Source organism: Lampetra planeri, chromosome 55 (assembly GCF_965212315.1).
Source record: "Lampetra planeri chromosome 55, kcLamPlan1.2.h2, whole genome shotgun sequence".
Classification (NCBI taxonomy): domain Eukaryota; kingdom Metazoa; phylum Chordata; class Hyperoartia; order Petromyzontiformes; family Petromyzontidae; genus Lampetra; species Lampetra planeri.
Genome location: NC_136161.1, coordinates 5,357,592 through 5,372,302, shown reverse-complemented (window position 1 = coordinate 5,372,302; position 14,711 = coordinate 5,357,592). Strand labels below are relative to the sequence as shown.

The 14,711-nt window shown below is 49.0% G+C and overlaps 1 long non-coding RNA gene across 1 annotated transcript; it reads right to left on the bottom strand.

Moving 5' to 3' along the window:
- Positions 1–778: 778 nt before the first annotated feature.
- On the bottom strand, positions 779–4,189 carry LOC144735566 (uncharacterized). The gene is made up of 2 exons (XR_013588649.1): positions 4,038–4,189; positions 779–921 (listed from the first exon to the last, which is right to left on the bottom strand). It is a non-coding gene; the product is annotated as an uncharacterized LOC144735566 (long non-coding RNA).
- Between the last annotated feature and the right edge of the window lie 10,522 nt (positions 4,190–14,711).

Genomic DNA, 14,711 nt, shown 5'->3' with positions numbered 1-14,711 from the left:
CCACCACCACCCCCCACCACCGTCACCTCTCCACCATCATCATCACCACCACCATCAACATCACCACCACCACCACCCCCCCACCACCACCGTCACCTCTCCACCATCATCATCATCATCACCATCATCACCATCATCATCACCACCACCACCACCACCATCATCATCACCACCACCACCATCATCATCATCAACCCCCCCACCATCACCCACCACCACCTCTCCCCCCCCCCCACCCCCACCCCCCACCCCCACCCCCCCCACCCCCCCGCCACCATCACCTCTCCACCAGTAGGTCTGTGCCACCCGCGCGTGCCGTAGCGTCGAGGCTGCGGTGCCCGGCCCCGTCGCCCTCCCTCGTGCGCCTCACGGATCACGTGATGCCTCCGCTCCTCCTCCAGCACCACCTCCAGCTCCAGGAATCCACCATCCTCACCGCCACCACCACAACCGCCACCGCCACCACCACCACCACCACCACCGTCATCGTCATCGTCGCCACCACCGTCGTTCTCGTCATCCTCCCCCTCCTCCCCGTGTCTCTTCCTCGCTCCCTTCCCGCCCCTCTTCGTCGCAGAAACTCCCCCCACCCACCCCCACCACCCCGCCCATCCAGCACCCCCCCTCCGCCTCCTCCTCTGGTAGAAGAGGACCCCCATGCGGACCGAGTAGTTTGCCGCCGCCTTGCGGACACGGCGCTTGGCGCTCTCCGCAGAACCCGGAGCGTAGGGGCAGCCGCGGGTCGGTGAGGTAGCGCACGATGGCACGGTAACTCTCCTCGCTCGACATCTCTCGCTGATCTTCTCGGATGTCGGGGGGGCGCCCTTCGATTGAAGGGGGGGCTCTTCGATTGGGGGGCTCCGGGCGGTCCCGGTCCGGGCTTCTCTCGCGCCCAGAGCCGTTCCTTTTCGCTGGAGGACGCTTAGAGGGTTCGGAAACAAACAAGGGACGTGGAGTTAGAATCGATGATTTGTGGTAATCAGTTTGACACTCTTTCGCGGACAATATACAGGGTACAAAAAAATTATTATAATAATCAATGACTTGTTATAATCAGTTTTCGATGTAAAGCTTTCGTGACTGCAGGGATTCATCTTCTTGGTTCTTTCGGTAAAAGTCGCCACGTAGAAGGGAAGTAATAAAAATAATAAAAATAAAACATAATAAAATAATTCTCACGACGTTTCGGCCACAACGCAAGCAGCCGTCCTCAGGTGAAGAGGACTGCTGCTGCTTGCGCTGTGGCCGAAACGTCGTGAGAATTATGTTATTATGTTTGATTTTTATTATTTTATTACTTCCCTTCTACGTGACTTTTACCGAAAGAACCAAGAAGTTGTTATAATCAGTTTGACACTCAGTCACGGGACGATTTACAGGGTACAAAAAAAATATTATAAAATTAAATGACTTGTTTTATAATCAGTTTGACATGTAGGTAAACTTTCGCGGACGATATGCAGGGCAAAAAAAAACGATGATTACAATCAATGATTGCTCTCCAAAGCACCGATGTAGTGCTGTACTAGTAACGAATTGGGCACGTTCTGTAGTGTAGAGGGTGTAGGTGTACACTATACACGTACAGCTATAGCACTACACTATACACTACACTATACAATACTACACGTATACAGCTACAGCTATACAGATACTACACTATACACTACACTATACACTACACTAGTACAATACTACACTAGTACAAGTACTAACAGTATAAGACTACTACTATACACTACACTAACACTACACTAACACTAGTACACTACTACTATACAATACTATACTACACTATAGCTATACTATACAGCTATACTACTATACACTACTACGACTACACTACACTACTACACTACACACTACACTATACACTACACTAATATACAACCTACACTATACACTACACTACTACACTATACACTATCACTATACACTACCTACACTACACTATACACTACACTATCACTACACTATAAGCTACTATACACTTACACTATACACTACACTATACAATACTACACTATACACTACACTACTACTATCACTACTTACTACTATACTATCACTAGTACACTATACACTAGTACACTACTACTATACAGCTACACTATAGCTACTACTACACTATACACTACACTTATACACTACACTATACACTACTATACTACTATACTAGTACACTAGACACTATACACTACACTAACACTACACTATACACTACACTATACACGAACTACACTACACTATACAATACTACACTATACACTACTCTATACACTACACTATACCTACACTATACACTACTACTATAATACTATCACTATACACTACACTATACTACACTATACACTACACTATACTACTACTACACTATACACTACACTATACAATACACTACACTATACAATACTCTACACTATACACTTACACTATACAATACTACTACTATACACTACACTATACACTATACTATACTACACTATACACTACACTATACTACTACACTATACACTACACTATACACTACACTACACTATACACTACACTATACACTACACTATACACTACAACTACACTTACACTACACTATACACAATACTACACTATACACTATACACTAATACACTACACTATACACTACACTACACTACACTACTACACTATACACTACACTATCACAACACTACACTACACAACACTACACTACACACTACACTATACACTACACTATACACTACACTATACACTACACTATACACTACACTATACACTACACTATACAATACTACACTATACACTACACTAAACAATACTACACTATACAATACTACACTATACACTACACTATACAATACTACACTATACAAATACTACACTATACACTACACTATACAATACTACACTATACAAATACTACACTATACACTACACTATACAATACTACACTATACAATACTACACTATACACTACACTATACACTACACTATACACTACACTATACAATACTACACTATACACTACACTAAACAATACTACACTATACAATACTACACTATACACTACACTATACACTACTACACTATACACTACACTATACAATACTACACTATACACTACACTATACACTACACTAATACACTACACTATACACTACACACTACACTAAACTATACACTACACTATACACTACACTATACACTACACACTACACTATACACTACACTATACACTACACACTACACTATACACTACACTATACACTACACTATACACTACACAACACTATACACTACACTACACACTACACGTATACACTACACTATACTACACACTACACTGTACACTACACTATACACTACACTATACAATACTACACTATACAATACTACACTATACACTACACTATACACTACACTATACACTACACTATATACACTACACACTACACTATACACTACACTATACACTACACACTACACTATACACTACACTATACACTACACTATACACTACACACTACACTATACACTACACTATACACTACACAACACTATACACTACACTACACACTAAACTATACACTACACTACACTATACACTACACACTACACTACACTATACACTACACTATACACTACACTACACACTACACTACACACTACACTATACACTACACTATACACTACACTATACACTACACTATACAATACTACACTATACACTACACACTACACTATACACTACACTATACACTACTATACACTACACTATACAATACACTACACTATACGCTACACTATACGCTACACTATACGCTACACACTACTATACACTGCACTATACACTACACCTATGAACACACAGAGACAAAGCTCCCCCGTGTAGCCTCAACAGACTGCAGGGGCAAGTGCTGTTAGTAGCGAGCAGCAGCAGCTACCTATGGAGGCTGCCGGCACTAACGCAACTCATTTGAGGCTGAGTCGACCTAGGGGAGGGGGACGGACGCGAGATTTCCGGTTCATAAAACCCTCACCCGGTGGTTGATGGCCGCCAGCCCCTAACGAACGCCACAGAGACACAAACAACAACAACACAACAACACAACAACACAACAACACACGCGCACTGTATACCAAGGGTCTACACACTCCACTGTACTTGATGTCGATTCCTCGATTCTTCAAAGTGAAATGAATCGATTCCTGGCTGAGGAAGTGAGCGAATCGATTCCCGCGCGCGAGGAAGGATAGGAAATCGATTAGCGCGCTGGAACTGCAGGAATCGATTCCTACTGCGAGCGGATTAGAGGAATCGATTCGGCTCGTGAGAAGTATTGGGATTCGATTTCTGCGCGGAGATGTGAAGTGTGGGAATCGATTCGATGACCCCCTCCCCTTGGTGTTGATGGTGGTGGTGATGGTGATGATGGTGATGGTGGTGATGGTGGTGGTGATGGTGGTGGTGATGGTGGTGATGGTGGTGGTGGTGATGGTGGTGATGGTGGTGATGATGGTGGTGATGGTGGTGATGGTGGTGATGGTGGTGGTGGTGATGGTGGTGGTGATGGTGGTGATGGTGGTGGTGATGGTGGTGATGGTGGTGATGGTGGTGGTGATGGTGGTGGTGATGGTGGTGATGATGGTGGTGATGGTGGTGATGGTGGTGATGATGGTGGTGGTGATGGTGATGATGGTGGTGATGGTGGTGATGGTGGTGATGATGGTGGTGGTGATGGTGGTGATGGTGGTGATGGTGGTGATGATGGTGATGGTGGTGGTGGTGATGGTGGTGATGGTGGTGATGATGGTGGTGATGGTGGTGATGGTGGTGGTGATGATGGTGGTGATGGTGGTGGTGATGGTGGTGATGGTGGTGATGGTGATGATGGTGGTGATGGTGGTGGTGATGGTGGTGATGGTGGTGATGGTGGTGGTGATGGTGGTGATGGTGGTGGTGATGGTGGTGATGGTGGTGGTGATGGTGGTGATGGTGGTGGTGGTGGTGATGATGGTGGTGATGGTGGTGATGGTGGTGGTGATGATGGTGGTGGTGATGGTGGTGGTGATGGTGGTGATGGTGGTGATGGTGGTGATGGTGGTGGTGATGGTGGTGATGGTGGTGGTGATGGTGGTGATGGTGGTGGTGATGGTGGTGATGGTGGTGATGGTGGTGGTGATGGTGGTGGTGATGGTGGTGATGGTGGTGATGATGGTGGTGATGGTGGTGATGGTGGTGATGGTGGTGGTGGTGATGGTGGTGGTGATGGTGGTGATGGTGGTGGTGATGGTGGTGATGGTGGTGATGGTGGTGGTGATGGTGGTGGTGATGGTGGTGGTGATGGTGGTGATGGTGGTGATGATGGTGGTGATGGTGGTGATGGTGGTGATGGTGGTGGTGATGATGGTGGTGATGGTGGTGGTGATGGTGGTGATGGTGGTGATGGTGGTGGTAGTGATGGTGATGATGGTGGTGGTGATGGTGGTGATGGTGATGGTGGTGGTGGTAGTGATGGTGATGATGGTGGTGGTGGGGTGGTGATGGTGGTGGGGGGGGTGGTGATGATGGTGGTGGTGATGGTGGTGGTGATGGTGATGGTGGTGGTGATGGTGATGGTGGTGGTGATGGTGGTGGGGGGGGTGGTGATGATGGTGGTGATGGTGATGGTGGTGGTGATGGTGGTGGTGGTGATGGTGGTGGTGATGGTGATAGTGGTGATGGTGATAGTGGTGATGGTGGTGGTGATGATGGTGGTGGTGGGGTGGTGATGGTGGTGGGGGGGGTGGTGATGATGGTGGTGGTGATGGTGGTGGTGATGGTGGTGGTGATGGTGGTGGTGATGGTGGTGATGGTGATGATGATGGTGGTGGTGGTGGTGGGGTGGTGATGGTGGTGGGGGGGGTGGTGATGATGGTGGTGGTGATGGTGGTGGTGATGGTGGTGATGGTGATGATGGTGGTGGTGATGATGGTGGTGATGATGGTGGTGATGGTGGTGGTGGTGGTGATGGTTGTGGTGGTGGTGATGGTGGTGGTGATGGTGGTGGTGGTGATGGTGGTGGTGGTGGGGTGGTGATGGTGGTGGTGGTGATGGTGGTGGTGGTGATGGTGGTGGTGATGATGGTGGTGGTGGTGATGATGGTGATGGTGGTGGTGATGGTGATGATGGTGGTGGAGGTGATGGTGGTGGTGATGGTGGTGGTGACGATGGTGGTGATGGTGGTAGTGATGATGGTGGTGGTGATGGTGGTGGTGATGATGGTGGTGATGGTGGTGGTGGTGTTGATGATGGTGGTGGTGATGGTGATGATGGTGGTGGTGATGGGAGTGATGGTGGTGGTGATGGTAGTGATGGTGGTGGTGATGGTGGTGGTGATGATGGTGGTGATGGTGGTGATGGTGATGGCGGGGTAGACCTCGATAAAGAAAAAGTTAAAATGTAAAAACAACGAATCTACCTTTACCCTTACCTTTTACCTTACCACAATACAATCACTCTACCCTTACCTTTTACCTTACCACAATACCATCACTCTACCCTTACCTTTTACCTTACCACAATACAATCACTCTACCCTTACCTTTTACCTTACCACAATACAATCACTCTACCCTCACCTTTTACCTTACCACAATACAATCACTCTACCCTCACCTTTTACCTTACCACAATACAATCACTCTACCCTTACCTTTTACCTTACCACAATACAATCACTCTACACTTACCTTTTACCTTACCACATTACAATCACTCTACCCTTACCTTTTACCTTACCACAATACACTCACTCTACCCTTACCTTTTACCTTACCACAATACACTCACTCTACCCTTACCTTTTACCTTACCACAATACAATCACTCTACCCTTACCTTTTACCTTACCACAATACAATCACTCTACACTTACCTTTTACCTTACCACAATACAATCACTCTACCCTCACCTTTTACCTTACCACAATACAATCACTCTACACTTACCTTTTACCCTACCACAATACAATCACTCTACCCTACCTTTTACCTTACCACAATACAATCACTCTACCCTACCTTTTACCTTACCACAATACAATCACTCTACCCTTACCTTTTACCCTTACCACAATACCATCACTCTACCCTTACCTTTTACCTTACCACAATACAATCACTCTACCCTTACCTTTTACCTTACCACAATACACTCACTCTACCCTTACCTTTTACCTTACCACAATACACTCACTCTACCCTTACCTTTTACCTTACCACAATACAATCACTCTACCCTTACCTTTTACCTTACCACAATACAATCACTCTACCCTTACCTTTTACCCTTACCACAATACCATCACTCTACCCTTACCTTTTACCTTACCACAATACAATCACTCTACCCTTACCTTTTACCTTACCACAATACAATCACTCTACCCTCACCTTTTACCTTACCACAATACAATCACTCTACCCTTACCTTTTACCCTACCACAATACAATCACTCTACCCTTACCTTTCACCTTACCACAATACAATCACTCTACCCTTACCTTTTACCTTACCACAATACTATCACTCTACCCTTACCTTTTACCTTACCACAATACAATCACTCTACCCTTACCTTTTACCTTACCACAATACAATCACTCTACCCTTACCTTTTACCTTACCACAATACAATCACTCTACCCTTACCTTTTACCCTACCACAATACAATCACTCTACCCTTACCTTTTACCCTTACCACAATACAATCACTCTACCCTCACCTTTTACCCTTTAGCAGGTAAGGTAAAAGTGTAAAAACAACGAGCCTATCTTCACCCTACCTTTTACCCTCACCCCATACAGATTACCCGATCACAGGGTAATTACTGGGGTACTTCTACACATGAACAAGGTTTATAACAGGTACATGCTATAGGTAGAGCCCTTTATTCATGTAGAACACTCGATTATTCCAACTTTACACGCTTGTTGTGGTTGTGGTTGTTGTTGTTGTTGTCGTTGTTGTGGTTGTTGTTGTTGTCGTATCCTCAAATCTTGCAACTCAATTTTAACCCACTTCGCAATGTTGTATCGACTGCAAACTTGGTCCACTTATGTAATACCGATGACAATACTATATTCTATCATATAAAATCCAGAAAATGCTTTTAAACATTCGTTTCACACGCTTTCTATAAACTCACTCTGTCGTATCCTCAAATCTTGCAACTCAATTCTAACCCACTTCCCAATGTTGTATCGACTGCAAACTTGATTTACTTATATAATACCGATGACAATACTATATTCTATCGTAAAAAAATCAACAAAATGTTTTTAAACATTCGTTTCACACGCTTTCTATAAACTCACTCTGTCTGTTGTTGTCATTTCCTCAAATCTTGCAACTCTATTTTAACCCACTTCCCAATGTGGTATCAATTGCAAACTTGGTATACTTATGTCACACTGCTGACAACACTATATTCTATCATTAAAAATAAAAATTTGTAAACATTATTTTGTACACGTTATGTTTCGGCTCGGGTCTAATTGTCCATGCTCAATTGACGTTGGCTGTAAATCGGCCACGGTCCCCTTACGTTGTGGCAACCTTCGGGGTCGCTTCCTGGAGTCGTGGAGTTCTTTAATTACGAGTACATTTAATAAAAGCGTGTTTTTTACAAAGTTTTTAAAAATTTTACTTGTTAAATGGAGGCCACGGACTGCACCACGGAGCTTTTAGCGGTAAACAAGGCACCGTATTTACCGGGTAATTCTTCCGCGCTACCTTTCCCCTACCGGGTAATTCTTCCGCGCTACCTTTACCCTACCGGGTAATTCTTCCGCGCTACCTTTACCCTACCGGGTAATTCTTCCGCGCTACCTTTACCCTACCGGGTAATTCTTCCGCGCTACCTTTACCCTACCGGGTAATTCTTCCGCGCTACCTTTACCCTGTACTCTTTACCTTACCCCTTGGCATGTCAACACCTTTACCCTTTACCCGAGGCCTAGGGTGGTAAAGTGTTGGGTGACTCCCCCCTCGTGGTGGTGGTGATGGTGGTAAAGTGTTGGGTGACTCACCCCTCGTGGTGGTGGTGATGGTGGTAAAGTGTTGGGTGACTCTCCCCTCGTGGTGGTGGTGATGGTGGTAAAGTGTTGGGTGACTCACTCCTCGTGGTGGTGGTGATGATGGTAAAGTGTTGAGTGACTCCCCCCTCGTGGTGGTGGTGATGATGGTAAAGTGTTGAGTGACTCCCCCCTCGTGGTGGTGGTGATGATGGTAAAGTGTTGAGTGACTCCCCCCTCGTGGTGGTGGTGATGATGGTAAAGTGTTGAGTGACTCACTCCTCGTGGTGGTGGTGGTGGTGATGGTGGTAAAGTGTTGAGTGACTCCTCCTCGTGGTGGTGGTGATGGTGGTAAAGTGTTGGGTGACTCACTCCTCGTGGTGGTGGTGATGATGGTAAAGTGTTGGGTGACTCACTCCTCGTGGTGGTGGTGGTGGTGATGGTGGTAAAGTGTTGGGTGACTCACTCCTCGTGGTGGTGGTGATGATGGTAAAGTGTTGGGTGACTCACTCCTCGTGGTGGTGGTGGTGGTGATGGTGGTAAAGTGTTGGGTGACTCACTCCTCGTGGTGGTGGTGATGATGGTAAAGTGTTGGGTGACTCACTCCTCGTGGTGGTGGTGATGGTGGTAAAGTGTTGGGTGACTCCCCCCTCGTGGTGGTGGTGATGGTGGTAAAGTGTTGGGTGACTCCCCCCTCGTGGTGGTGGTGATGATGGTAAAGTGTTGAGTGACTCCCCCCTCGTGGTGGTGGTGATGATGGTAAAGTGTTGAGTGACTCACCCCTCGTGGTGGTGATGGTGGTAAAGTGTTGAGTGACTCCCCCCTCGTGGTGGTGGTGATGGTGGTAAAGTGTTGGGTGATTCCGCCCTCGTGGTGGTGGTGATGATGGTAAAGTGTTGGGTGACTCACTCCTCGTGGTGGTGGTGATGATGGTAAAGTGTTGGGTGACTCCCCCCTCGTGGTGGTGGTGATGGTGGTAAAGTGTTGGGTGACTCACTCCTCGTGGTGGTGGTGATGATGGTAAAGTGTTGGGTGACTCCCCCCTCGTGGTGGTGGTGATGGTGGTAAAGTGTTGGGTGACTCACTGCTCGTGGTGGTGGTGATGATGGTAAAGTGTTGGGTGACTCCCCCCTCGTGGTGGTGGTGATGATGGTAAAGTGTTGGGTGACTCCCCCCTCGTGGTGGTGGTGATGATGGTAAAGTGTTGGGTGACTCCCCCCTCGTGGTGGTGGTGATGATGGTAAAGTGTTGGGTGACTCACTGCTCGTGGTGGTGGTGATGATGGTAAAGTGTTGGGTGACTCACTCCTCGTGGTGGTGGTGATGGTGGTAAAGTGTTGGGTGACTCACTGCTCGTGGTGGTGGTGATGGTGGTAAAGTGTTGGGTGACTCACTGCTCGTGGTGGTGGTGATGGTGGTAAAGTGTTGGGTGACTCACTCCTCGTGGTGGTGGTGATGATGGTAAAGTGTTGGGTGACTCACCCCTCGTGGTGGTGGTGATGGTGGTAAAGTGTTGGGTGACTCCCCCCTCGTGGTGGTGGTGATGATGGTAAAGTGTTGGGTGACTCCCCCCTCGTGGTGGTGGTGATGATGGTAAAGTGTTGGGTGACTCCCCCCTCGTGGTGGTGGTGATGATGGTAAAGTGTTGGGTGACTCCCCCCTCGTGGTGGTGGTGATGATGGTAAAGTGTTGAGTGACCCCCCCCTCGTGGTGGTGGTGATGATGGTAAAGTGTTGGGTGACTCCCCCCTCGTGGTGGTGGTGATGATGGTAAAGTGTTGAGTGACTCACTCCTCGTGATGGTGGTGATGGTGGTAAAGTGTTGGGTGACTCACTCCTCGTGGTGTTGGTGATGGTGGTAAAGTGTTGGGTGACTCCCCCCTCGTGGTGGTGGTGATGGTGGTAAAGTGTTGGGTGACTCACTCCTCGTGGTGGTGGTGATGATGGTAAAGTGTTGGGTGACTCCCCCCTCGTGGTGGTGGTGATGGTGGTAAAGTGTTGGGTGACTCCCCCCTCGTGGTGGTGGTGATGATGGTAAAGTGTTGGGTGACTCACTCCTCGTGGTGGTGGTGATGATGGTAAAGTGTTGGGTGACTCACCCCTCGTGGTGGTGGTGATGGTGGTAAAGTGTTGAGTGACTCCCCCCTCGTGGTGGTGGTGATGATGGTAAAGTGTTGGGTGACTCACCCCTCGTGGCGGTGGTGATGATGGTAAAGTGTTGGGTGACTCACTCCTCGTGGTGGTGGTGATGGTGGTAAAGTGTTGGGTGACTCCCCCCTCGTGGTGGTGGTGATGGTGGTAAAGTGTTGGGTGACTCACTCCTCGTGGTGGTGGTGATGGTGGTAAAGTGTTGGGTGACCCCCCCCTCGTGGTGGTGGTGATGATGGTAAAGTGTTGGGTGACTCCCCCCTCGTGGTGGTGGTGATGATGGTAAAGTGTTGGGTGACTCCCCCCTCGTGGTGGTGGTGATGATGGTAAAGTGTTGGGTGACTCACTCCTCGTGGTGGTGGTGATGGTGGTAAAGTGTTGGGTGACCCCCCCCTCGTGGTGGTGGTGATGATGGTAAAGTGTTGAGTGACTCCCCCCTCGTGGCGGTGGTGATGATGGTAAAGTGTTGGGTGACTCACTCCTCGTGGTGGTGGTGATGGTAAAGTGTTGAGTGACTCACTCCTCGTGGCGGTGGTGATGGTGGTAAAGTGTTGGGTGACTCCCCCCTCGTGGTGGTGGTGATGGTGGTAAAGTGTTGGGTGACTCCCCCCTCGTGGTGGTGGTGATGGTGGTAAAGTGTTGGGTGACTCACTGCTCGTGGTGGTGGTGATGATGGTAAAGTGTTGGGTGACTCACCCCTCGTGGTGGTGGTGATGATGGTAAAGTGTTGGGTGACTCACTCCTCGTGGTGGTGGTGATGGTGGTAAAGTGTTGGGTGACTCCCCCCTCGTGGTGGTGGTGATGATGGTAAAGTGTTGAGTGACTCCCCCCTCGTGGTGGTGATGGTGGTAAAGTGTTGGGTGACTCACTCCTCGTGGTGGTGGTGATGGTGGTAAAGTGTTGAGTGACTCCCCCCTCGTGGTGGTGGTGATGATGGTAAAGTGTTGAGTGACTCCCCCCTCGTGGTGGTGATGGTGGTAAAGTGTTGGGTGACTCACTCCTCGTGGTGGTGGTGGTGGTGATGATGGTAAAGTGTTGGGTGACTCCCCCCTCGTGGTGGTGGTGATGGTGGTAAAGTGTTGGGTGACTCACTGCTCGTGGTGGTGGTGATGATGGTAAAGTGTTGGGTGACTCCCCCCTCGTGGTGGTGGTGATGGTGGTAAAGTGTTGGGTGACTCACTGCTCGTGGTGGTGGTGATGATGGTAAAGTGTTGGGTGACTCCCCCCTCGTGGTGGTGGTGATGGTGGTAAAGTGTTGGGTGACTCACTCCTCGTGGTGGTGGTGATGATGGTAAAGTGTTGGGTGACTCACTCCTCGTGGTGGTGGTGATGGTGGTAAAGTGTTGGGTGACTCACTCCTCGTGGTGGTGGTGATGGTAAAGTGTTGGGTGACTCCCCCCTCGTGGTGGTGGTGATGGTGGTAAAGTGTTGGGTGACTCACTCCTCGTGGTGGTGGTGGTGATGATGGTAAAGTGTTGGGTGACTCACTCCTCGTGGTGGTGGTGATGGTGGTAAAGTGTTGGGTGACCCCCCCCTCGTGGTGGTGGTGATGATGGTAAAGTGTTGAGTGACTCCCCCCTCGTGGTGGTGGTGATGATGGTAAAGTGTTGGGTGACTCCCCCCTCGTGGTGGTGGTGATGATGGTAAAGTGTTGGGTGACTCCCCCCTCGTGGTGGTGGTGATGATGGTAAAGTGTTGAGTGACTCCCCCCTCGTGGTGGTGGTGATGATGGTAAAGTGTTGGGTGACTCCCCCCTCGTGGTGGTGGTGATGATGGTAAAGTGTTGGGTGACTCCCTCCTCGTGGTGGTGGTGATGGTGGTAAAGTGTTGGGTGACTCACTCCTCGTGGTGGTGGTGATGGTGGTAAAGTGCTGGGTGACTCCCCCCTCGTGGTGGTGGTGATGATGGTAAAGTGTTGGGTGACTCACTCCTCGTGGTGGTGGTGATGGTGGTAAAGTGTTGGGTGACTCACTCCTCGTGGTGGTGATGATGGTAAAGTGTTGGGTGACTCACTCCTCGTGGTGGTGGTGATGATGGTAAAGTGTTGAGCGACTCCCCCCTCGTGGTGGTGGTGATGATGGTAAAGTGTTGGGTGACTCACTCCTCGTGGTGGTGGTGATGGTGGTAAAGTGTTGGGTGACCCCCCCCTCGTGGCGGTGGTGATGATGGTAAAGTGTTGGGTGACTCCCCCCTCGTGGTGGTGGTGATGGTGGTAAAGTGTTGGGTGACTCACCCCTCGTGGTGGTGGTGATGGTGGTAAAGTGTTGGGTGACTCCCCCCTCGTGGTGGTGGTGATGGTGGTAAAGTGTTGGGTGACTCACTCCTCGTGGTGGTGGTGATGATGGTAAAGTGTTGGGTGACTCACCCCTCGTGGTGGTGGTGATGATGGTAAAGTGTTGGGTGACTCACTCCTCGTGGTGGTGGTGATGATGGTAAAGTGTTGGGTGACTCACTCCTCGTGGTGGTGGTGATGATGGTAAAGTGTTGGGTGACTCACCCCTCGTGGTGGTGGTGATGATGGTAAAGTGTTGGGTGACTCACCCCTCGTGGTGGTGGTGATGGTGGTAAAGTGTTGGGTGACTCACCCCTCGTGGTGGTGGTGATGATGGTAAAGTGTTGGGTGACTCACCCCTCGTGGTGGTGGTGATGATGGTAAAGTGTTGGGTGACTCACTCCTCGTGGTGGTGGTGATGATGGTAAAGTGTTGGGTGACTCACTCCTCGTGGTGGTGGTGATGATGGTAAAGTGTTGGGTGACTCACTCCTCGTGGTGGTGGTGATGATGGTAAAGTGTTGGGTGACTCACTCCTCGTGGTGGTGATGATGATGGTAAAGTGTTGGGTGACTCACTCCTCGTGGTGGTGGTGGTGATGATGGTAAAGTGTTGGGTGACTCACTCCTCGTGGTGGTGGTGATGGTGGTAAAGTGTTGGGTGACTCACTCCTCGTGGTGGTGGTGATGATGGTAAAGTGTTGAGTGACTCCCCCCTCGTGGTGGTGGTGATGGTGGTAAAGTGTTGGGTGACTCACTCCTCGTGGTGGTGATGATGGTGGTAAAGTGTTGGGTGACTCACTCCTCGTGGTGGTGGTGATGATGGTAAAGTGTTGGGTGACTCACTCCTCGTGGTGGTGATGATGGTAAAGTGTTGGGTGACTCCCCCCTCGTGGTGGTGGTGGTGATGATGGTAAAGTGTTGGGTGACTCACTCCTCGTGGTGGTGGTGATGATGGTAAAGTGTTGGGTGACTCACTCCTCGTGGTGGTGGTGATGATGGTAAAGTGTTGGGTGACTCACTCCTCTTGGTCGTGGTGATGATGGTAAAGTGTTGGGTGACTCACTCCTCGTGGTGGTGGTGGTGATGGTGGTAAAGTGTTGGGTGACTCACTCCTCTTGGTCGTGGTGATGATGGTAAAGTGTTGGGTGACTCACCCCTCGTGGTGGTGGTGATGATGGTAAAGTGTTGGGTGACTCACCCCTCGTGGTGGTGGTGATGATGGTAAAGTGTTGGGT